We start from the raw sequence: 23,165 nt of genomic DNA, 5'->3' as shown, positions 1-23,165 counted from the left end.
AACTCTGGAAGGCTCTCTTTAGTGACGGGTCCAAACAAAGATCTCATCAGCTCCTCTAGCCCTATCGGCGACTCGTGCACTTCGAGCCTTCTTAACGACGGCGCAAGTGGCTGACTGCTGACTGCGTTGGTGGTATAGTGGTGAGCATAGCTGCCTTCCAAGCAGTTGACCCGGGTTCGATTCCCGGCCAACGCATGTCCTTTGGCTCGGGCTGATGTCGAAGCAGATCTCCTTCTGTGACCTGTGGCTCCTCCCAAAACTTTTGGATGGATCGTTCAGAAGCCGAAAAGAGGTAGCTCTCCCCATCGGGGAATCGAACCCCGGTCTTCCGCGTGACAGGCGGAGATACTGTCCACTATACTAACGAGGAGCTGTGCATGTTGCTGTTTCTCCCCCAACCGACGCTACTGCACCGACATAACTGAACAATGCATGGCTTTTTCTGACGCTGACACAGCCCTAGCACCGTCAAATTCCGGATGGACCCATCATTAGCTAAAGTGGCATTACATTTGGAACACTACCCGTTGCAGGGGTCATTGTTTGGACTCATTTTTTTTTTTTTTTTTAAATAGTGCTTTAAACAAAAAGGATTGTGTCAATGCAACTGAACAACATTAATTAGGAACACAGTGCGTCAATAAAGCAAAATGACAGTTAAAGGCATTTCGTCATTGAAATCGATGATGTCATCATTCAGCTAAGTTCAGTTTAAATAGTATCTGTGCAATAATTTTCAATCAAGTCAACGATATCGCTGTACATGAAGTGTCCCCAGCTATGCCTGCCAGAGGCGACAGAGGCAAGGAACCAAAACTCGATCGGTGAAAAAATGGAGAAAAAACCCGGTGAGAAACCAGGCTCAGTCGGGGAGACAGTTCTCCTCTGGTCAGAAGAAACCAGCAAATCAGCTCCAGGCTGCAGAAAAGTCAGACTGTACAGAAGAATCATCTGTTTCCTGTGGTCTTGTCCTGGTGGTCGTCTAAGACAAGGTCTTTACAGGGGATCTGTATCTGGGGCTCATCTAGTTGTCCCCGATCTCCGCTGTGTTTCAGGGCCATAGAGGTCCTTTCTAGGTGTTGATCCACCATCTTGTCTGGATACTGACTGGATCCGGGTGACTGAAGCGGCCCACTGATCTGGATACAGAATGGATCTGGTGGCTACGGTGACCTCGGAATAAGGGATTTCTTTAAAAGACTCTTTTATTCATATAAGATTTTCTCCAACTTTTCAGATGGAGGCATGAGAAAGAGATTGCCTTGATTGGGCTTGTGGTTATTGGTGGACCGAGGACAGAGCTACAACAAAATGCAATAGCAGAATCAATTTGGCCGTCCGCCAACACGCTGCAGGAGGGCGTGCCACTGGTCATCGTCTGTATTTGCACTCTCTGCGTTTGCGCTGTCAGCACTTAGTGTTTATTTAGCTGGCATGGGAAGGCAGCACTTTCTTGTACGTGACGGGAAGCAAACTCTGGAAGGCTCTCTTTAGTGACGGGTCCAAACAAAGATCTCATCAGCTCCTCTAGCCCTATCGGCGACTCGTGCACTTCGAGCCTTCTTAACGACGGCGCAAGTGGCTGACTGCTGACTGCGTTGGTGGTATAGTGGTGAGCATAGCTGCCTTCCAAGCAGTTGACCCGGGTTCGATTCCTGGCCAACGCATGTCCTTTGGCTCGGGCTGATGTCGAAGCAGACCTCCTTCTGTGACCTGTGGCTCCTCCCAAAACTTTTGGATGGATCGTTCAGAAGCCGAAAAGAGGTAGCTCTCCCCGTCGGGGAATCGAACCCCGGTCTTCCGCGTGACAGGCGGAGATACTGTCCACTATACTAACGAGGAGCTGTGCATGTTGCTGTTTCTCCCCCAACCGACGCTACTGCACCGACATAACTGAACAATGCATGGCTTTTTCTGACGCTGACACAGCCCTAGCACCGTCAAATTCCGGATGGACCCATCATTAGCTAAAGTGGCATTACATTTGGAACACTACCCGTTGCAGGGGTCATTGTTTGGACTCTTTTTTTTTTTTTTTTAAATAGTGCTTTAAACAAAAAGGATTGTGTCAATGCAACTGAACAACATTAATTAGGAACACAGTGCGTCAATAAAGCAAAATGACAGTTAAAGGCATTTCGTCATTGAAATCGATGATGTCATCATTCAGCTAAGTTCAGTTTAAATAGTATCTGTGCAATAATTTTCAATCAAGTCAACGATATCGCTGTACATGAAGTGTCCCCAGCTATGCCTGCCAGAGGCGACAGAGGCAAGGAACCAAAACTCGATCGGTGAAAAAATGGAGAAAAAACCCGGTGAGAAACCAGGCTCAGTCGGGGAGACAGTTCTCCTCTGGTCAGAAGAAACCAGCAAATCAGCTCCAGGCTGCAGAAAAGTCAGACTGTGCAGAAGAATCATCTGTTTCCTGTGGTCTTGTCCTGGTGGTCGTCTAAGACAAGGTCTTTACAGGGGATCTGTATCTGGGGCTCATCTAGTTGTCCCGGTCTCCGCTGTGTTTCAGGGCCATAGAGGTCCTTTCTAGGTGTTGATCCACCATCTTGTCTGGATACTGACTGGATCCGGGTGACTGAAGCGGCCCACTGATCTGGATACAGAATGGATCTGGTGGCTACGGTGACCTCGGAATAAGGGATTTCTTTAAAAGACTCTTTTATTCATATAAGATTTTCTCCAACTTTTCAGATGGAGGCATGAGAAAGAGATTGCCTTGATTGGGCTTGTGGTTATTGGTGGACCGAGGACAGAGCTACAACAAAATGCAATAGCAGAATCAATTTGGCCGTCCGCCAACACGCTGCAGGAGGGCGTGCCACTGGTCATCGTCTGTATTTGCACTCTCTGCGTTTGCGCTGTCAGCACTTAGTGTTTATTTAGCTGGCATGGGAAGGCAGCACTTTCTTGTACGTGACGGGAAGCAAACTCTGGAAGGCTCTCTTTAGTGACGGGTCCAAACAAAGATCTCATCAGCTCCTCTAGCCCTATCGGCGACTCGTGCACTTCGAGCCTTCTTAACGACGGCGCAAGTGGCTGACTGCTGACTGCGTTGGTGGTATAGTGGTGAGCATAGCTGCCTTCCAAGCAGTTGACCCGGGTTCGATTCCCGGCCAACGCATGTCCTTTGGCTCGGGCTGATGTCGAAGCAGAACTCCTTCTGTGACCTGTGGCTCCTCCCAAAACTTTTGGATGGATCGTTCAGAAGCCGAAAAGAGGTAGCCCTCCCCATCGGGGAATCGAACCCCGGTCTTCCGCGTGACAGGCGGAGATACTGTCCACTATACTAACGAGGAGCTGTGCATGTTGCTGTTTCTCCCCCAACCGACGCTACTGCACCGACATAACTGAACAATGCATGGCTTTTTCTGACGCTGACACAGCCCTAGCACCGTCAAATTCCGGATGGACCCATCATTAGCTAAAGTGGCATTACATTTGGAACACTACCCGTTGCAGGGGTCATTGTTTGGACTCTTTTTTTTTTTTTTTTTTAAATAGTGCTTTAAACAAAAAGGATTGTGTCAATGCAACTGAACAACATTAATTAGGAACACAGTGCGTCAATAAAGCAAAATGACAGTTAAAGGCATTTCGTCATTGAAATCGATGATGTCATCATTCAGCTAAGTTCAGTTTAAATAGTATCTGTGCAATAATTTTCAATCAAGTCAACGATATCGCTGTACATGAAGTGTCCCCAGCTATGCCTGCCAGAGGCGACAGAGGCAAGGAACCAAAACTCGATCGGTGAAAAAATGGAGAAAAAACCCGGTGAGAAACCAGGCTCAGTCGGGGAGACAGTTCTCCTCTGGTCAGAAGAAACCAGCAAATCAGCTCCAGGCTGCAGAAAAGTCAGACTGTGCAGAAGAATCATCTGTTTCCTGTGGTCTTGTCCTGGTGGTCGTCTAAGACAAGGTCTTTACAGGGGATCTGTATCTGGGGCTCATCTAGTTGTCCCGGTCTCCGCTGTGTTTCAGGGCCATAGAGGTCCTTTCTAGGTGTTGATCCACCATCTTGTCTGGATACTGACTGGATCCGGGTGACTGAAGCGGCCCACTGATCTGGATACAGAATGGATCTGGTGGCTACGGTGACCTCGGAATAAGGGATTTCTTTAAAAGACTCTATTATTCATATAAGATTTTCTCCAACTTTTCAGATGGAGGCATGAGAAAGAGATTGCCTTGATTGGGCTTGTGGTTATTGGTGGACCGAGGACAGAGCTACAACAAAATGCAATAGCAGAATCAATTTGGCCGTCCGCCAACACGCTGCAGGAGGGCGTGCCACTGGTCATCGTCTGTATTTGCACTCTCTGCGTTTGCGCTGTCAGCACTTAGTGTTTATTTAGCTGGCATGGGAAGGCAGCACTTTCTTGTACGTGACGGGAAGCAAACTCTGGAAGGCTCTCTTTAGTGACGGGTCCAAACAAAGATCTCATCAGCTCCTCTAGCCCTATCGGCGACTCGTGCACTTCGAGCCTTCTTAACGACGGCGCAAGTGGCTGACTGCTGACTGCGTTGGTGGTATAGTGGTGAGCATAGCTGCCTTCCAAGCAGTTGACCCGGGTTCGATTCCCGGCCAACGCATGTCCTTTGGCTCGGGCTGATGTCGAAGCAGAACTCCTTCTGTGACCTGTGGCTCCTCCCAAAACTTTTGGATGGATCGTTCAGAAGCCGAAAAGAGGTAGCCCTCCCCGTCGGGGAATCGAACCCCGGTCTTCCGCGTGACAGGCGGAGATACTGTCCACTATACTAACGAGGAGCTGTGCATGTTGCTGTTTCTCCCCCAACCGACGCTACTGCACCGACATAACTGAACAATGCATGGCTTTTTCTGACGCTGACACAGCCCTAGCACCGTCAAATTCCGGATGGACCCATCATTAGCTAAAGTGGCATTACATTTGGAACACTACCCGTTGCAGGGGTCATTGTTTGGACTCTTTTTTTTTTTTTTTTTTTTAAATAGTGCTTTAAACAAAATGGATTGTGTCAATGCAACTGAACAATATTAATTAGGAACACAGTGCGTCAATAAAGCAAAATGACAGTTAAAGGCATTTCGTCATTGAAATCGATGATGTCATCATTCAGCTAAGTTCAGTTTAAATAGTATCTGTGCAATAATTTTCAATCAAGTCAACGATATCGCTGTACATGAAGTGTCCCCAGCTATGCCTGCCAGAGGCGACAGAGGCAAGGAACCAAAACTCGATCGGTGAAAAAATGGAGAAAAAACCCGGTGAGAAACCAGGCTCAGTCGGGGAGACAGTACTCCTCTGGTCAGAAGAAACCAGCAAATCAGCTCCAGGCTGCAGAAAAGTCAGACTGTGCAGAAGAATCATCTGTTTCCTGTGGTCTTGTCCTGGTGGTCGTCTAAGACAAGGTCTTTACAGGGGATCTGTATCTGGGGCTCATCTAGTTGTCCCGGTCTCCGCTGTGTTTCAGGGCCATAGAGGTCCTTTCTAGGTGTTGATCCACCATCTTGTCTGGATACTGACTGGATCCGGGTGACTGAAGCGGCCCACTGATCTGGATACAGAATGGATCTGGTGGCTACGGTGACCTCGGAATAAGGGATTTCTTTAAAAGACTCTTTTATTCATATAAGATTTTCTCCAACTTTTCAGATGGAGGCCTGAGAAAGAGATTGCCTTGATTGGGCTTGTGGTTATTGGTGGACCGAGGACAGAGCTACAACAAAATGCAATAGCAGAATCAATTTGGCCGTCCGCCAACACGCTGCAGGAGGGCGTGCCACTGGTCATCGTCTGTATTTGCACTCTCTGCTTTTGCGCTGTCAGCACTTAGTGTTTATTTAGCTGGCATGGGAAGGCAGCACTTTCTTGTACGTGACGGGAAGCAAACTCTGGAAGGCTCTCTTTAGTGACGGGTCCAAACAAAGATCTCATCAGCTCCTCTAGCCCTATCGGCGACTCGTGCACTTCGAGCCTTCTTAACGACGGCGCAAGTGGCTGACTGCTGACTGCGTTGGTGGTATAGTGGTGAGCATAGCTGCCTTCCAAGCAGTTGACCCGGGTTCGATTCCCGGCCAACGCATGTCCTTTGGCTCGGGCTGATGTCGAAGCAGAACTCCTTCTGTGACCTGTGGCTCCTCCCAAAACTTTTGGATGGATCGTTCAGAAGCCGAAAAGAGGTAGCTCTCCCCATCGGGGAATCGAACCCCAGTCTTCCACGTGACAGGCGGAGATACTGTCCACTATACTAACGAGGAGCTGTGCATGTTGCTGTTTCTCCCCCAACCGACGCTACTGCACCGACATAACTGAACAATGCATGGCTTTTTCTGACGCTGACACAGCCCTAGCACCGTCAAATTCCGGATGGACCCATCATTAGCTAAAGTGGCATTACATTTGGAACACTACCCGTTGCAGGGGTCATTGTTTGGACTCATTTTTTTTTTTTTTTTTAAATAGTGCTTTAAACAAAAAGGATTGTGTCAATGCACCTGAACAACATTAATTAGGAACACAGTGCATCAATAAAGCAAAATGACAGTTAAAGGCATTTCGTCATTGAAATCGATGATGTCATCATTCAGCTAAGTTCAGTTTAAATAGTATCTGTGCAATAATTTTCAATCAAGTCAACGATATCGCTGTACATGAAGTGTCCCCAGCTATGCCTGCCAGAGGCGACAGAGGCAAGGAACCAAAACTCGATCGGTGAAAAAATGGAGAAAAAACCCGGTGAGAAACCAGGCTCAGTCGGGGAGACAGTTCTCCTCTGGTCAGAAGAAACCAGCAAATCAGCTCCAGGCTGCAGAAAAGTCAGACTGTGCAGAAGAATCATCTGTTTCCTGTGGTCTTGTCCTGGTGGTCGTCTAAGACAAGGTCTTTACAGGGGATCTGTATCTGGGGCTCATCTAGTTGTCCCCGATCTCCGCTGTGTTTCAGGGCCATAGAGGTCCTTTCTAGGTGTTGATCCACCATCTTGTCTGGATACTGACTGGATCCGGGTGACTGAAGCGGCCCACTGATCTGGATACAGAATGGATCTGGTGGCTACGGTGACCTCGGAATAAGGGATTTCTTTAAAAGACTCTTTTATTCATATAAGATTTTCTCCAACTTTTCAGATGGAGGCATGAGAAAGAGATTGCCTTGATTGGGCTTGTGGTTATTGGTGGACCGAGGACAGAGCTACAACAAAATGCAATAGCAGAATCAATTTGGCCGTCCGCCAACACGCTGCAGGAGGGCGTGCCACTGGTCATCGTCTGTATTTGCACTCTCTGCGTTTGCGCTGTCAGCACTTAGTGTTTATTTAGCTGGCATGGGAAGGCAGCACTTTCTTGTACGTGACGGGAAGCAAACTCTGGAAGGCTCTCTTTAGTGACGGGTTCAAACAAAGATCTCATCAGCTCCTCTAGCCCTATCGGCGACTCGTGCACTTCGAGCCTTCTTAACGACGGCGCAAGTGGCTGACTGCTGACTGCGTTGGTGGTATAGTGGTGAGCATAGCTGCCTTCCAAGCAGTTGACCCGGGTTCGATTCCTGGCCAACGCATGTCCTTTGGCTCGGGCTGATGTCGAAGCAGACCTCCTTCTGTGACCTGTGGCTCCTCCCAAAACTTTTGGATGGATCGTTCAGAAGCCGAAAAGAGGTAGCTCTCCCCGTCGGGGAATCGAACCCCGGTCTTCCGCGTGACAGGCGGAGATACTGTCCACTATACTAATGAGGAGCTGTGCATGTTGCTGTTTCTCCCCCAACCGACGCTACTGCACCGACATAACTGAACAATGCATGGCTTTTTCTGACGCTGACACAGCCCTAGCACCGTCAAATTCCGGATGGACCCATCATTAGCTAAAGTGGCATTACATTTGGAACACTACCCGTTGCAGGGGTCATTGTTTGGACTCTTTTTTTTTTTTTTTTAAATAGTGCTTTAAACAAAAAGGATTGTGTCAATGCAACTGAACAACATTAATTAGGAACACAGTGCGTCAATAAAGCAAAATGACAGTTAAAGGCATTTCGTCATTGAAATCGATGATGTCATCATTCAGCTAAGTTCAGTTTAAATAGTATCTGTGCAATAATTTTCAATCAAGTCAACGATATCGCTGTACATGAAGTGTCCCCAGCTATGCCTGCCAGAGGCGACAGAGGCAAGGAACCAAAACTCGATCGGTGAAAAAATGGAGAAAAAACCCGGTGAGAAACCAGGCTCAGTCGGGGAGACAGTTCTCCTCTGGTCAGAAGAAACCAGCAAATCAGCTCCAGGCTGCAGAAAAGTCAGACTGTGCAGAAGAATCATCTGTTTCCTGTGGTCTTGTCCTGGTGGTCGTCTAAGACAAGGTCTTTACAGGGGATCTGTATCTGGGGCTCATCTAGTTGTCCCGGTCTCCGCTGTGTTTCAGGGCCATAGAGGTCCTTTCTAGGTGTTGATCCACCATCTTGTCTGGATACTGACTGGATCCGGGTGACTGAAGCGGCCCACTGATCTGGATACAGAATGGATCTGGTGGCTACGGTGACCTCGGAATAAGGGATTTCTTTAAAAGACTCTTTTATTCATATAAGATTTTCTCCAACTTTTCAGATGGAGGCATGAGAAAGAGATTGCCTTGATTGGGCTTGTGGTTATTGGTGGACCGAGGACAGAGCTACAACAAAATGCAATAGCAGAATCAATTTGGCCGTCCGCCAACACGCTGCAGGAGGGCGTGCCACTGGTCATCGTCTTTATTTGCACTCTCTGCGTTTGCGCTGTCAGCACTTAGTGTTTATTTAGCTGGCATGGGAAGGCAGCACTTTCTTGTACGTGACGGGAAGCAAACTCTGGAAGGCTCTCTTTAGTGACGGGTCCAAACAAAGATCTCATCAGCTCCTCTAGCCCTATCGGCGACTCGTGCACTTCGAGCCTTCTTAACGACGGCGCAAGTGGCTGACTGCTGACTGCGTTGGTGGTATAGTGGTGAGCATAGCTGCCTTCCAAGCAGTTGACCCGGGTTCGATTCCCGGCCAACGCATGTCCTTTGGCTCGGGCTGATGTCGAAGCAGAACTCCTTCTGTGACCTGTGGCTCCTCCCAAAACTTTTGGATGGATCGTTCAGAAGCCGAAAAGAGGTAGCTCTCCCCGTCGGGGAATCGAACCCCGGTCTTCCGCGTGACAGGCGGAGATACTGTCCACTATACTAACGAGGAGCTGTGCATGTTGCTGTTTCTCCCCCAACCGACGCTACTGCACCGACATAACTGAACAATGCATGGCTTTTTCTGACGCTGACACAGCCCTAGCACCGTCAAATTCCAGATGGACCCATCATTAGCTAAAGTGGCATTACATTTGGAACACTACCCGTTGCAGTGGTCATTGTTTGGACTCTTTTTTTTTTTTTTTTTTAAATAGTGCTTTAAACAAAAAGGATTGTGTCAATGCAACTGAACAACATTAATTAGGAACACAGTGCGTCAATAAAGCAAAATGACAGTTAAAGGCATTTCGTCATTGAAATCGATGATGTCATCATTCAGCTAAGTTCAGTTTAAATAGTATCTGTGCAATAATTTTCAATCAAGTCAACGATATCGCTGTACATGAAGTGTCCCCAGCTATGCCTGCCAGAGGCGACAGAGGCAAGGAACCAAAACTCGATCGGTGAAAAAATGGAGAAAAAACCCGGTGAGAAACCAGGCTCAGTCGGGGAGACAGTTCTCCTCTGGTCAGAAGAAACCAGCAAATCAGCTCCAGGCTGCAGAAAAGTTCGACTGTGCAGAAGAATCATCTGTTTCCTGTGGTCTTGTCCTGGTGGTCGTCTAAGACAAGGTCTTTACAGGGGATCTGTATCTGGGGCTCATCTAGTTGTCCCGGTCTCCGCTGTGTTTCAGGGCCATAGAGGTCCTTTCTAGGTGTTGATCCACCATCTTGTCTGGATACTGACTGGATCCGGGTGACTGAAGCGGCCCACTGATCTGGATACAGAATGGATCTGGTGGCTACGGTGACCTCGGAATAAGGGATTTCTTTAAAAGACTCTTTTATTCATATAAGATTTTCTCCAACTTTTCAGATGGAGGCATGAGAAGGAGATTGCCTTGATTGGGCTTGTGGTTATTGGTGGACCGAGGACAGAGCTACAACAAAATGCAATAGCAGAATCAATTTGGCCGTCCGCCAACACGCTGCAGGAGGGCGTGCCACTGGTCATCGTCTGTATTTGCACTCTCTGCGTTTGCGCTGTCAGCACTTAGTGTTTATTTAGCTGGCATGGGAAGGCAGCACTTTCTTGTACGTGACGGGAAGCAAACTCTGGAAGGCTCTCTTTAGTGACGGGTCCAAACAAAGATCTCATCAGCTCCTCTAGCCCTATCGGCGACTCGTGCACTTCGAGCCTTCTTAACGACGGCGCAAGTGGCTGACTGCTGACTGCGTTGGTGGTATAGTGGTGAGCATAGCTGCCTTCCAAGCAGTTGACCCGGGTTCGATTCCCGGCCAACGCATGTCCTTTGGCTCGGGCTGATGTCGAAGCAGAACTCCTTCTGTGACCTGTGGCTCCTCCCAAAACTTTTGGATGGATCGTTCAGAAGCCGAAAAGAGGTAGCTCTCCCCGTCGGGGAATCGAACCCCGGTCTTCCGCGTGACAGGCGGAGATACTGTCCACTATACTAACGAGGAGCTGTGCATGTTGCTGTTTCTCCCCCAACCGACGCTACTGCACCGACATAACTGAACAATGCATGGCTTTTTCTGACGCTGACACAGCCCTAGCACCGTCAAATTCCGGATGGACCCATCATTAGCTAAAGTGGCATTACATTTGGAACACTACCCGTTGCAGGGGTCATTGTTTGGACTCTTTTTTTTTTTTTTTTTTTTTAAATTGCGCTTTAAACAAAAATGATTGTGTCAATGCAACTGAACAACATTAATTAGGAACACAGTGCGTCAATAAAGCAAAATGACAGTTAAAGGCATTTCGTCATTGAAATCGATGATGTCATCATTCAGCTAAGTTCAGTTTAAATAGTATCTGTGCAATAATTTGCAATCAAGTCAACGATATCGCTGTACATGAAGTGTCCCCAGCTATGCCTGCCAGAGGCGACAGAGGCAAGGAACCAAAACTCGATCGGTGAAAAAATGGAGAAAAAACCCGGTGAGAAACCAGGCTCAGTCGGGGAGACAGTTCTCCTCTGGTCAGAAGAAACCAGCAAATCAGCTCCAGGCTGCAGAAAAGTCAGACTGTGCAGAAGAATCATCTGTTTCCTGTGGTCTTGTCCTGGTGGTCGTCTAAGACAAGGTCTTTACAGGGGATCTGTATCTGGGGCTCATCTAGTTGTCCCGGTCTCCGCTGTGTTTCAGGGCCATAGAGGTCCTTTCTAGGTGTTGATCCACCATCTTGTCTGGATACTGACTGGATCCGGGTGACTGAAGCGGCCCACTGATCTGGATACAGAATGGATCTGGTGGCTACGGTGACCTCGGAATAAGGGATTTCTTTAAAAGACTCTTTTATTCATATAAGATTTTCTCCAACTTTTCAGATGGAGGCATGAGAAAGAGATTGCCTTGATTGGGCTTGTGGTTATTGGTGGACCGAGGACAGAGCTACAACAAAATGCAATAGCAGAATCAATTTGGCCGTCCGCCAACACGCTGCAGGAGGGCGTGCCACTGGTCATCGTCTGTATTTGCACTCTCTGCGTTTGCGCTGTCAGCACTTAGTGTTTATTTAGCTGGCATGGGAAGGCAGCACTTTCTTGTACGTGACGGGAAGCAAACTCTGGAAGGCTCTCTTTAGTGACGGGTCCAAACAAAGATCTCATCAGCTCCTCTAGCCCTATCGGCGACTCGTGCACTTCGAGCCTTCTTAACGACGGCGCAAGTGGCTGACTGCTGACTGCGTTGGTGGTATAGTGGTGAGCATAGCTGCCTTTCAAGCAGTTGACCCGGGTTCGATTCCTGGCCAACGCATGTCCTTTGGCTCGGGCTGATGTCGAAGCAGACCTCCTTCTGTGACCTGTGGCTCCTCCCAAAACTTTTGGATGGATCGTTCAGAAGCCGAAAAGAGGTAGCTCTCCCCGTCGTGGAATCGAACCCCGGTCTTCCGCGTGACAGGCGGAGATACTGTCCACTATACTAACGAGGAGCTGTGCATGTTGCTGTTTCTCCCCCAACCGACGCTACTGCACCGACATAACTGAACAATGCATGGCTTTTTCTGACGCTGACACAGCCCTAGCACCGTCAAATTCCGGATGGACCCATCATTAGCTAAAGTGGCATTACATTTGGAACACTACCCGTTGCAGGGGTCATTGTTTGGACTCTTTTTTTTTTTTTCAGTTGCATTGACACAATCCTTTTTGTTTAAAAAAGGATTGACGTTTGCGCTGTCAGCACTTAGTGTTTATTTAGCTGGCATGGGAAGGCAGCACTTTCTTGTACGTGACGGGAAGCAAACTCTGGAAGGCTCTCTTTAGTGACGGGTCCAAACAAAGATCTCATCAGCTCCTCTAGCCCTATCGGCGACTCGTGCACTTCGAGCCTTCTTAACGACGGCGCAAGTGGCTGACTGCTGACTGCGTTGGTGGTATAGTGGTGAGCATATGACACAGCCCTAGCACCGTCAAATTCCGGATGGACCCATCATTAGCTAAAGTGGCATTACATTTGGAACACTACCCGTTGCAGGGGTCATTGTTTGGACTCTTTTTTTTTTTTTTTTTTTTTTTTTTAAATAGTGCTTTAAACAAAAAGGATTGTGTCAATGCAACTGAACAACATTAATTAGGAACACAGTGCGTCAATAAAGCAAAATGACAGTTAAAGGCATTTCGTCATTGAAATCGATGATGTCATCATTCAGCTAAGTTCAGTTTAAATAGTATCTGTGCAATAATTTTCAATCAAGTCAACGATATCGCTGTACATGAAGTGTCCCCAGCTATGCCTGCCAGAGGCGACAGAGGCAAGGAACCAAAACTCGATCGGTGAAAAAATGGAGAAAAAACCCGGTGAGAAACCAGGCTCAGTCGGGGAGACAGTTCTCCTCTGGTCAGAAGAAACCAGCAAATCAGCTCCAGGCTGCAGAAAAGTCAGACTGTGCAGAAGAATCATCTGTTTCCTGTGGTCTTGTCCTGGTGGTCGTCTAAGACAAGGTCTTTACAGGGGATCTGTATCTGGGGCTCATCTAGTTGTCCCGGTCTCCGCTGTGTTTCAGGGCCATAGAGGTCCTTTCTAGGTGTTGATCCACCATCTTGTCTGGATACTGACTGGATCCGGGTGACTGAAGCGGCCCACTGATCTGGATACAGAATGGATCTGGTGGCTACGGTGACCTCGGAATAAGGGATTTCTTTAAAAGACTCTTTTATTCATATAAGATTTTCTCCAACTTTTCAGATGGAGGCATGAGAAAGAGATTGCCTTGATTGGGCTTGTGGTTATTGGTGGACCGAGGACAGAGCTACAACAAAATGCAATAGCAGAATCAATTTGGCCGTCCGCCAACACGCTGCAGGAGGGCGTGCCACTGGTCATCGTCTGTATTTGCACTCTCTGCGTTTGCGCTGTCAGCACTTAGTGTTTATTTAGCTGGCATGGGAAGGCAGCACTTTCTTGTACATGACGGGAAGCAAACTCTGGAAGGCTCTCTTTAGTGACGGGTCCAAACAAAGATCTCATCAGCTCCTCTAGCCCTATCGGCGACTCGTGCACTTCGAGCCTTCTTAACGACGGCGCAAGTGGCTGACTGCTGACTGCGTTGGTGGTGTAGTGGTGAGCATAGCTGCCTTCCAAGCAGTTGACCCGGGTTCGATTCCCGGCCAACGCATGTCCTTTGGCTCGGGCTGATGTCGAAGCAGAACTCCTTCTGTGACCTGTGGCTCCTCCCAAAACTTTTGGATGGATCGTTCAGAAGCCGAAAAGAGGTAGCTCTCCCCGTCGGGGAATCGAACCCCGGTCTTCCGCGTGACAGGCGGAGATACTGTCCACTATACTAACGAGTAGCTGTGCATGTTGCTGTTTCTCCCCCAACCGACGCTACTGCACCGACATAACTGAACAATGCATGGCTTTTTCTGACGCTGACACAGCCCTAGCACCGTCAAATTCCGGATGGACCCATCATTAGCTAAAGTGGCATTACATTTGGAACACTACCCGTTGCAGGGGTCATTGTTTGGACTCTTTTTTTTTTTTTTTTTTTAAATAGTGCTTTAAACAAAAAGGATTGTGTCAATGCAACTGAACAACATTAATTAGGAACACAGTGCGTCAATAAAGCAAAATGACAGTTAAAGGCATTTCGTCATTGAAATCGATGATGTCATCATTCAGCTAAGTTCAGTTTAAATAGTATCTGTGCAATAATTTTCAATCAAGTCAACGATATCGCTGTACATGAAGTGTCCCCAGCTATGCCTGCCAGAGGCGACAGAGGCAAGGAACCAAAACTCGATCGGTGAAAAAATGGAGAAAAAACCCGGTGAGAAACCAGGCTCAGTCGGGGAGACAGTTCTCCTCTGGTCAGAAGAAACCAGCAAATCAGCTCCAGGCTGCAGAAAAGTCAGACTGTGCAGAAGAATCATCTGTTTCCTGTGGTCTTGTCCTGGTGGTCGTCTAAGACAAGGTCTTTACAGGGGATCTGTATCTGGGGCTCATCTAGTTGTCCCGGTCTCCGCTGTGTTTCAGGGCCATAGACGTCCTTTCTAGGTGTTGATCCACCATCTTGTCTGGATACTGACTGGATCCGGGTGACTGAAGCGGCCCACTGATCTGGATACAGAATGGATCTGGTGGCTACGGTGACCTCGGAATAAGGGATTTCTTTAAAAGACTCTTTTATTCATATAAGATTTTCTCCAACTTTTCAGATGGAGGCATGAGAAAGAGATTGCCTTGATTGGGCTTGTGGTTATTGGTGGACCGAGGACAGAGCTACAACAAAATGCAATAGCAGAATCAATTTGGCCGTCCGCCAACACGCTGCAGGAGGGCGTGCCACTGGTCATCGTCTGTATTTGCACTCTCTTCGTTTGCGCTGTCAGCACTTAGTGTTTATTTAGCTGGCATGGGAAGGCAGCACTTTCTTGTACGTGACGGGAAGCAAACTCTGGAAGGCTCTCTTTAGTGACGGGTCCAAACAAAGATCTCATCAGCTCCTCTAGCCCTATCGGCGACTCGTGCACTTCGAGCCTTCTTAACGACGGCGCAAGTGGCTGACTGCTGACTGCTGACTGCGTTGGTGGTATAGTGGTGAGCATAGCTGCCTTCCAAGCAGTTGACCCGGGTTCGATTCCCGGCCAACGCATGTCCTTTGGCTCGGGCTGATGTCGAAGCAGAACTCCTTCTGTGACCTGTGGCTCCTCCCAAAACTTTTGGATGGATCGTTCAGAAGCCGAAAAGAGGTAGCTCTCCCCGTCGGGGAATCGAACCCCGGTCTTCCGCGCGGGAGCCGAAAATAGTTAAGCTTAACTTCTCTTAACTTTTCCCATTCATTCTCTATGGTAGTGCTTAACACTACGGATGCAATATATTTGTGGCCACACGTAGATTTCCTGGCGCTGTTTCACTTCTTCCGTGGCGGGGAATTCAAACAGCAGATACTCATCTGTCAATCATTCGCTCTGAAGGAGAGGAGACGCGTTTTACGATCGGAGATTTCTTCACGAAATTGTTTTGTTTGAACAACATACGCTGCCAAACTCCCAACAAGCAGGTAAAGTGAATTCTGTGTTTCTTTTAAAAAAACTAAACCAAAAAAAAAAACCTTACAATTAATTACTTATTATATTATCATATAATCATACTTATGTGATTATTTATAGCAACTGTTTTGAATGTTATGTGATTTTCAAGACTTTAGTGCAAATATATAAATATATATATATATATATATATATATATATATAATTGTCAACATGTACTGTGTGGTACAATTTCAAAATAACTATTTCCTATATATATATATATATATATATATATATATATATATATATATACATATACATATATATATATATATATATATATACATATACATATATGTATATATATATAAAAAATTGTCAACATTTTCTGTGTGGTACAACTTAAAATAACTATTTCCTATGTTAAATTAACTTTATTCCTGTGATGCAAAGCTGAATTCTTCAGCATCATTTATACTCTTCAGTGTGTCATATGATCCAGAAATCATTATTTATATGATTTTTTGCTTACAAAACATTTCTTATTGTAATCAATGTTGATATTATCATTGTCACTACAATGATGAAAGCACATTATTTTCGGAAGGTTGACGTGATGCTGAAGACTGGAGTAATTATTCAGAAAATTCAGCTTTTCATAACAGGAATAAATTACAATGATTAGAAAATATATTCAAATATAAAAAAATAAAAAAACATTTGTAAAAATAAAGACACACACACACACATACATATATATATATATATATATATATATATATATATATTCTGCCCTCGTAAAAGAGTTCCCCTTCTTCAACTAGACAGATAGATGACTCCTTCCACAAGACAGTTGAACTGAAGCATGGATTTATTGACACCACCACTTCAAATGCAAGTGGAACAGAGTAAAACTGTAATACAGAAAAAAGGAAAAAGTAGTTTTCCAAAGACTGTACATTAATAATTGTAACAGTTCGCTTAAGGTATAACTGAACATAATATATAACGTTACAATAATAATCTAGATGCATGTAACATCGTACTGAAAAGTCTCTATTAATATCAGTTTCATCCTTAAATTACTGGCACTAATTCCAACAAAAGATGAAAAAACAAGCTTCTAATAAACACATTAATACTTACAGACAAAGCTTCTATAAATGTTTGCAAGGATGATGAAGAGATTGAGCTGCTTTAACCGTGTGATTATCAGAATCAACTGAGTAAAACAAGATGACTGCAATTTAGGTCAGAGGTTACTCTCTCTGACAACATCAATAAACATAAATGGACTAGCACCATCTAGTGGCTCTAAAAATAAACTACACTAAGAACAGTACACTCCCCGTCTGGTATCTGTAAGATGCCATCATTAAACATAATTAAGCTTGTCTATTCAGTCTCAGGAGACAACAGTAAGACAACATCTGATATAGGTCGCAGAAACACCTTAGATGATCCCTCTTTGACCACCTTGACCTCAACTTTCCTCACTCGCCCATCTCTCCCAGGAAATGTCTTCAATACCATTCCCATGGGCCAGTCATTCCTTTTGGCTTGACTGTTTTTCAATAGCACAACGTCTCCCACTTGAAGATTGCCGCTCTCATTCTGCCATTTTCTTCGGCCCTGTAAGGTTGCAAGATATTCCTTTCTCCAGCGATGCCAGAATGTAGTGGCCAAGCCTTGGACTTGCCTCCACTGACGACTGAAGAGGTCCTTTTCTCCAAATTCACCTGATGGAGAAGGTGCTACAGAAGTCTTTTGAGTGAGTAGAGTTGCTGGGGACAGAATAAATGGAGCGTCTGGATCTGTGGATACAGGTACCAGGGGACGAGCATTTACTATGGCTGTGACTTCAGCCATGAAGGTTGTCAAAACCTCATGGGACAACTTTGATGGTCCAAAACCTTGTAGCATGGATTCAAGGATCCGCCTTGAGACTCCGATCATACGTTCCCAACTTCCACCCATGTGAGATGAGTGGGGAGGGTTGAACACCCAAGTACATCCAATGTCACTCAGATACTCTTGTACCCTTCTGTCTTCTGTGACTGACTCCATCTTCAACTCCTTGCATGCTCCAACAAAGTTGGTGCCACAGTCCGACCGCAACTGCTTTGCTGGACCTCGAACAGCGAAGAATCTGCGGAGAGCATTTATAAAGCTGGAGCTATCCATCGACTCTATGACTTCGATATGTATGGCCCTAGTGCTCATACATGTAAACAGCACTGCCCAGCGTTTGGAGTTCGCTTGTCCTCCTCTAGTTCGACGTGAGGTGACCATCCAAGGCCCGAAAACATCCAACCCTACAAAGGAGAATGGAGGGTCCATACTGAGCCGTTCAGGAGGTAGGTCAGACATCTTCTGAATCAAAATCTTTCCCCGCAGTCTGCGACACTGAACACATTGAAAGATCATACTACTGATGCGTCTCTTACCACCTATGATCCAGAAACCAGCCTCTCTCACTGCACCCTCAGTGAAGACGCGTCCCTGATGTTCGACCTGTTTATGATAATGTTGAATGAGTAGTGATGTGATGTGACAACGACCAGGGAGAATTAGAGGACACACTTCATCTCTCCTAAGGTTTGCTTCTGAAAGGCGTCCGCCAACCCTGAGTACGCCAAAACTGTCAATGTAGGGGGATAGTTTAAAGAGAGGGCTTTGATTGGAAATCGCTGTGCCTGTTTGAAGGCATTTCAATTCCTCAGAGAAGGCTTCTGTTTGCACGCTGTGGATGATAACAGACTTGGCCTTTTCTAGATCTTGAACTGAGCAGGGTTTGTCACATATATGCCAGCCCCTGCAAGTACTCTTGTTACTATCCTGCTTGAAGGAGTGAGTTATGTGCACAAGTCTTGCTATTGCATGAGTCAGTGATCGCCAGCTTGAGAATCTTTCGAACCGTTTGGGGTTTAACTCCTTTCTTGAAGTATGTGTAGCGCAAGAAGTGACTTGAGGACGTACTTCAATGTCTACTTCTGGGTCGATCATACTGAAGAGACCCATGTGAGTTTCAGGCTGTGTTGATTTAGTCAAGAATGTTGGACCAGTCAGCCACATGCTACGGGGAAGGTCAGCTGCCTTAACTGATCTTGTGGCATGGTCGGCAGGGTTTTGATCGGTAGGTACGTATTTCCACTGTTCAGGGCGTGTAGATTTCCGTATCCTTTGCACTCTATTGTTGACATACACATAGAATTTCCTGGATTCATTACAAATGTAGCCTAAGACGACCTTACTGTCAGAATAGAATGTTACAGCATCCAGCTTGGTGTCAATCTCATCTTCAATGATTTCAGCTATTTCCACAGCTAGAACAGCTGCACACAGCTCAAGTCTGGGGACAGAGATCTCAAGTAGGGGAGCTAGTTTAGCCTTACCAAAGATGAAGCCAACTTCTACATTTCCGCTCATATCGGTAACCCTGATGTAAGCAACAGCTGCAATAGCATTTGTGGATGCATCACAGAAGACGCACATCTCTTTGCCTTGTGTTTGACTGAGAGAGATAGTGGCATATGTGCGGGGAATTTTGACACACTCAAGCTCCTTTAATGAATCTCTCCAAACCTTCCATTCCTTATATTTCTCATCAGGCAGAGGTGCATCCCAGTCACAAGACCCTGTGGTAAGCGCTCTGAGCAGGAGTCTTCCCTGAAGGACGACAGGTGCAGCAAACCCAAGTGGGTCAAACAAACTGTTAATCGTAGACAGAACCCCACGTCTGGTGTAAGGTTTCACCTGGTCTGCAACCTGGAAAATGAACATATCCTCAGACAAATTCCAGCTCACCCCCAAACTTCTGTGAACTGGAGGGAGGCCAGTGCTCAGATCCAGATTCTTAATCTCCTTTGCAAGGTCCTCTGCAGGAAATTCTTTCATGACCTCCACTTTGTTGGAGGCAATCTTGTGAAGATGAAGATTAGACAGAGCCAGCATTTCCTGGGTGGCTTTGAGCAGCTTGATGGCTTTCTCTTCTGTGGGGAGGGAAGTAAGTCCATCATCCACATAAAAGTTCCTTTCCACAAAGTGTCTTGCCTCTGGTCCATAGTCTTTTCCACCTGAGAGGGCAGCTCTCCTGAGCCCATATATGGCAACTGCTGGTGACGGGCTATTACCAAAAACATGAACTCGCATCTGGTACTCCAATACCTTGTTGTTTAAGTCATTGTTGTCATACCAAAGGAAGCGTAGAAAGTTCCGATGCTCTTTTGTGACCACAAAGGAATGGAACATTTGCTGGATATCAGCCATCACTGCCACACGTTCCTTCCTGAACCGCAGTAGAACTCCCAAAAGACTATTGTTTACATTAGGGCCAGTAAGGAGGACATCATTTAATGATACACCTTCATGTCGAGCACTAGAGTCGAACACTACTCTTATCTGGCCAGGCTTCTTTGGATGGTACACCCCGAACATTGGCAGATACCAGCACTCTTCATCATTCTGTAATCGTGGTGCCAACTCTGCATGCCCATTCTCAAGTATCTTTTGCATAAAATCAACAAAGTGCTCCTTTACCTCAGGGTGTTTTTCAAGCTTACGAGTCAGAAAAGTGAGCCGTTTGCTGGCCTGAATCTTGTTATTAGGGAGGTGTTGCCGTGGGCTACGGAACGGAAGTGGGGCAACCCAGCTATTTGACTCATCCTGATGGAACTCTCTTTCCATAATGTTCAGGAAGGCAAGGTCATCCATAGAGGGAGCTGGTTTGTCGTCATTCTTAGTGTTGCAGAAAACTGATTCGCCTATGGGACATTCATCATGTATGGGCAAGCTTCTCTGTTTAAGGTTCAGGGCAGAGGATATCTGAGGCTCATTATGACGGTTGAAATGGTCTTTCACATGCATACTGTTTGGACATGGACTCATGTAGCTGGGACGCCCATTTCCTAGTATATGAGTTTTGAAAACATCCACTGACGAAGGCTTGTGAGCTCCATTGAGGCATACATCTCCAACTATCACCCACCCAAGGGCCAACCTCTGAGCGAAGGGAGCATGTTGTGGTCCGTTGCATTGTTCCAGCACCTTGTGCGCCTGAATGAGGTCTCTTCCGAGAAGAAGCAGAATTTTGGCCTTGGGATCTAGACATGGAATTTTGGAGGCTACTGATCTTAGGTGGTTGTGGTATTGTGCTGCGTCTGGAGTAGGAATCTCTGCTCTGTTATTTGGGATGAGGTTGCATTCAATGAGGGATGGAAGAGCAAGGCATGTCTTTCCATCAAAGGACTCCACCATAAATCCTTCCGCTCTATGCCCTTCAGCCTCCGTGACACCGGCACACGTCCTGAGTGTGTAAGGTGATGCATTGTCTGCAACATTAAACATCTCAAAGAAGGCAGATCTCGCCAGGGATCGATTACTCTGATCATCTATGATTGCATAAACCCTTTGTTTGTTCTGAGGCTCACCTTCCAGGTACACATTTACCAGGCAGATCTTTGAGCAGGACTTTCCACTGTTGTGATCTCCACACACTTCTGTGCAGGTGGATGTAGCGATTGGGGAGGGAGGCAACTCTTCTTGCTCCCCGCCATAGCTTGTAGAGGGGCTGTTATCTTCCTTTTTTGACCAGGGGGCTGGGCCATAGTGAAGTGCAGCTATATGCTTGTCGCTATTGCATTCAGAGCACTGGATTAACACTGTACAGTCCTTTGCCTGGTGTGTAGTTGAGGAGCAGCATCTAAAGCATATGGAATTCTCTCGGAGGTAAGCTTTCCGTTCCTGCAAGGTCTTTTCCCTAAAACCTCTACACTTTCTGAGGGGATGTGGCTTTTTATGTATAGGACATTGTCTGTTGAGGTTGTCACTTGTCTTGTTAAATTCGTCCTTTTGTGTGGCATTGTCTATTTCTGTCTTGTGAACTGTAACAGGAGCTCTGATTGTCTTTGAGAAGAATCTCTCACCTTTAGATGGTGCAACAGTGTGCATACTCATGTTAAAGCTATGATCATTCCTCATGCGGGCCTCACAATGAATAAAATCGCAGAAGAATGAAAAAGGGGGAAAGCTGACACCATTCTCTTGTTTATAACGAGTTCCCTGCAACATCCATTTCTCTTGTAGGCTATATGGGAGTTTTTCTAATATGGAGCTGAGGCCACGTGCAGTATCCAGGAAGGTCAAGCCATGTAGATAACCTTCTGCTTTTGCTGCCTGCAGCTCAAGAAGTAGGTCCCCTAACTCTCTGAGACGTTGAGGGTCCTTGGTAGACAGCTTTGGGAAATGCTCAAGTTTGTTAAAGAGCGCTGCCTCCATGGCTTCGGCAGAGCCGTAACATTCCTCTAGCCGTTTCCAGACCATGCTGAGGCCAACGTCTGGATAATTGATGTGAACCGACCTGATGCGTCTTGCATGCTCAGTAGAATCAGGGCCAAGCCACTTTATGAGCAGGTCGAGTTCTTCACTAGGCTTAAGATCGAGCCCTTCAATAGCATTGCAAAAGCTAGACTTCCATGCCCAATAGTTCTCAGGCTTATCATTAAACCTTGAGAGTCCACCTGTCAAAAGATCACGGCGAGCCAGGAACTTTGCGAGTTCAAATACATTTGAGTGAGCAGTATGGGACTCATTGTGATTTGAGGGTGAGTGGCTTGTCAATTTAATGTTGTGTCTTGGAGCTGAAGCATCATGCAATGTGGATTTAAACTGTGATGTGATCTCGCCTGCATGCTTGACTGATTCAGCTTGAGTATGCATGGGGTGGCAGCTGAGGAGTGTCTCAGAGTGAGTGAGAACACGAGCAGAACGTTGTCTCTCCGGCAAGTCCTGAAAAGGACTATTCTGATTGAAGGAAACAGTCTGTGGCTGATCAACACAGAATGGAGCTAGCGGCTTGTGTACAGTATTAGGAACAGAGTTCTCTGGAAGCCTTGGTATCTGCATCTCTTTATTATATCTATGCTGATCTTCTACATATTTCTTAGTCCTTTCCAATGACTCATGTGAAGAATGGGGCTCTTTGCTTTCAGATTGCTGTTCTATTTCCCCGGTATCTGCAGCTGCCTCAAACACTAATGCCTCAGCTGCAGCAGCTTCTGCTTCGCTTTCATGATGGAGAGCATTCAGTGTAGCATCTAAACGAGTCTCCTCTACTTTAAGCTGAGCTTGCACTTGAGCTTGCTTCACTCTCACTTCTATCTCCTTTTGTGCATATGTGGCTCTAGTCAGTGCTGCTTCTGCCTTTGCACGAGCCTCTAATGCAGCCACGCTTGCTGCTGACTTGCTTGAATGTCTTGATGATCGTGAAGTCACTGATCTGGTTTTCAGACTATGTTTCTCTTTCGATGACATTCTGATATGAAAGCAGGACTTGAAATCTCAATCACTGATGCAGCAATCACCGTTAAGTGTCTTTTTACTTTTCTGCCCTCGTAAAAGAGTTCCCCTTCTTCAACTAGACAGATAGATGACTCCTTCCACAAGACAGTTGAACTGAAGCATGGATTTATTGACACCACCA

The 23,165-nt window shown here is 46.4% G+C and overlaps 15 non-coding genes across 15 annotated transcripts; 9 read left to right on the top strand and 6 right to left on the bottom strand.

Annotated features, from left to right (window-relative positions):
• Positions 1-123: 123 nt before the first annotated feature.
• On the top strand, positions 124-195 carry trnag-ucc (transfer RNA glycine (anticodon UCC)). Its single transcript has one exon. It is a non-coding gene; the product is annotated as a tRNA-Gly (tRNA).
• A 103-nt stretch (positions 196-298) lies between these two features.
• trnad-guc (transfer RNA aspartic acid (anticodon GUC)) lies at positions 299-370 on the bottom strand. The gene has a single exon. It is a non-coding gene; the product is annotated as a tRNA-Asp (tRNA).
• A 1,400-nt stretch (positions 371-1,770) lies between these two features.
• Positions 1,771-1,842, bottom strand: trnad-guc (transfer RNA aspartic acid (anticodon GUC)). Its single transcript has one exon. It is a non-coding gene; the product is annotated as a tRNA-Asp (tRNA).
• A 1,222-nt stretch (positions 1,843-3,064) lies between these two features.
• On the top strand, positions 3,065-3,136 carry trnag-ucc (transfer RNA glycine (anticodon UCC)). Its single transcript has one exon. It is a non-coding gene; the product is annotated as a tRNA-Gly (tRNA).
• Positions 3,137-3,239: 103 nt separating this feature from the next.
• trnad-guc (transfer RNA aspartic acid (anticodon GUC)) lies at positions 3,240-3,311 on the bottom strand. The gene has a single exon. It is a non-coding gene; the product is annotated as a tRNA-Asp (tRNA).
• Positions 3,312-4,535: 1,224 nt separating this feature from the next.
• Positions 4,536-4,607, top strand: trnag-ucc (transfer RNA glycine (anticodon UCC)). The gene has a single exon. It is a non-coding gene; the product is annotated as a tRNA-Gly (tRNA).
• A 103-nt stretch (positions 4,608-4,710) lies between these two features.
• trnad-guc (transfer RNA aspartic acid (anticodon GUC)) lies at positions 4,711-4,782 on the bottom strand. Its single transcript has one exon. It is a non-coding gene; the product is annotated as a tRNA-Asp (tRNA).
• Positions 4,783-6,008: 1,226 nt separating this feature from the next.
• On the top strand, positions 6,009-6,080 carry trnag-ucc (transfer RNA glycine (anticodon UCC)). The gene has a single exon. It is a non-coding gene; the product is annotated as a tRNA-Gly (tRNA).
• Positions 6,081-8,949: 2,869 nt separating this feature from the next.
• trnag-ucc (transfer RNA glycine (anticodon UCC)) lies at positions 8,950-9,021 on the top strand. The gene has a single exon. It is a non-coding gene; the product is annotated as a tRNA-Gly (tRNA).
• A 103-nt stretch (positions 9,022-9,124) lies between these two features.
• Positions 9,125-9,196, bottom strand: trnad-guc (transfer RNA aspartic acid (anticodon GUC)). The gene has a single exon. It is a non-coding gene; the product is annotated as a tRNA-Asp (tRNA).
• A 1,224-nt stretch (positions 9,197-10,420) lies between these two features.
• Positions 10,421-10,492, top strand: trnag-ucc (transfer RNA glycine (anticodon UCC)). The gene has a single exon. It is a non-coding gene; the product is annotated as a tRNA-Gly (tRNA).
• Positions 10,493-10,595: 103 nt separating this feature from the next.
• trnad-guc (transfer RNA aspartic acid (anticodon GUC)) lies at positions 10,596-10,667 on the bottom strand. The gene has a single exon. It is a non-coding gene; the product is annotated as a tRNA-Asp (tRNA).
• Positions 10,668-11,894: 1,227 nt separating this feature from the next.
• trnae-uuc (transfer RNA glutamic acid (anticodon UUC)) lies at positions 11,895-11,966 on the top strand. The gene has a single exon. It is a non-coding gene; the product is annotated as a tRNA-Glu (tRNA).
• A 1,789-nt stretch (positions 11,967-13,755) lies between these two features.
• On the top strand, positions 13,756-13,827 carry trnag-ucc (transfer RNA glycine (anticodon UCC)). Its single transcript has one exon. It is a non-coding gene; the product is annotated as a tRNA-Gly (tRNA).
• A 1,407-nt stretch (positions 13,828-15,234) lies between these two features.
• trnag-ucc (transfer RNA glycine (anticodon UCC)) lies at positions 15,235-15,306 on the top strand. The gene has a single exon. It is a non-coding gene; the product is annotated as a tRNA-Gly (tRNA).
• Positions 15,307-23,165: the final 7,859 nt, after the last annotated feature.

Source organism: Carassius carassius, chromosome 8 (assembly GCF_963082965.1).
Source record: "Carassius carassius chromosome 8, fCarCar2.1, whole genome shotgun sequence".
In the NCBI taxonomy this organism is placed as follows: Eukaryota; Metazoa; Chordata; class Actinopteri; order Cypriniformes; family Cyprinidae; genus Carassius; species Carassius carassius.
The sequence above is the reverse complement of the archived record's forward strand: the minus strand, read 5'-3'. Positions and strand labels throughout refer to the sequence as shown.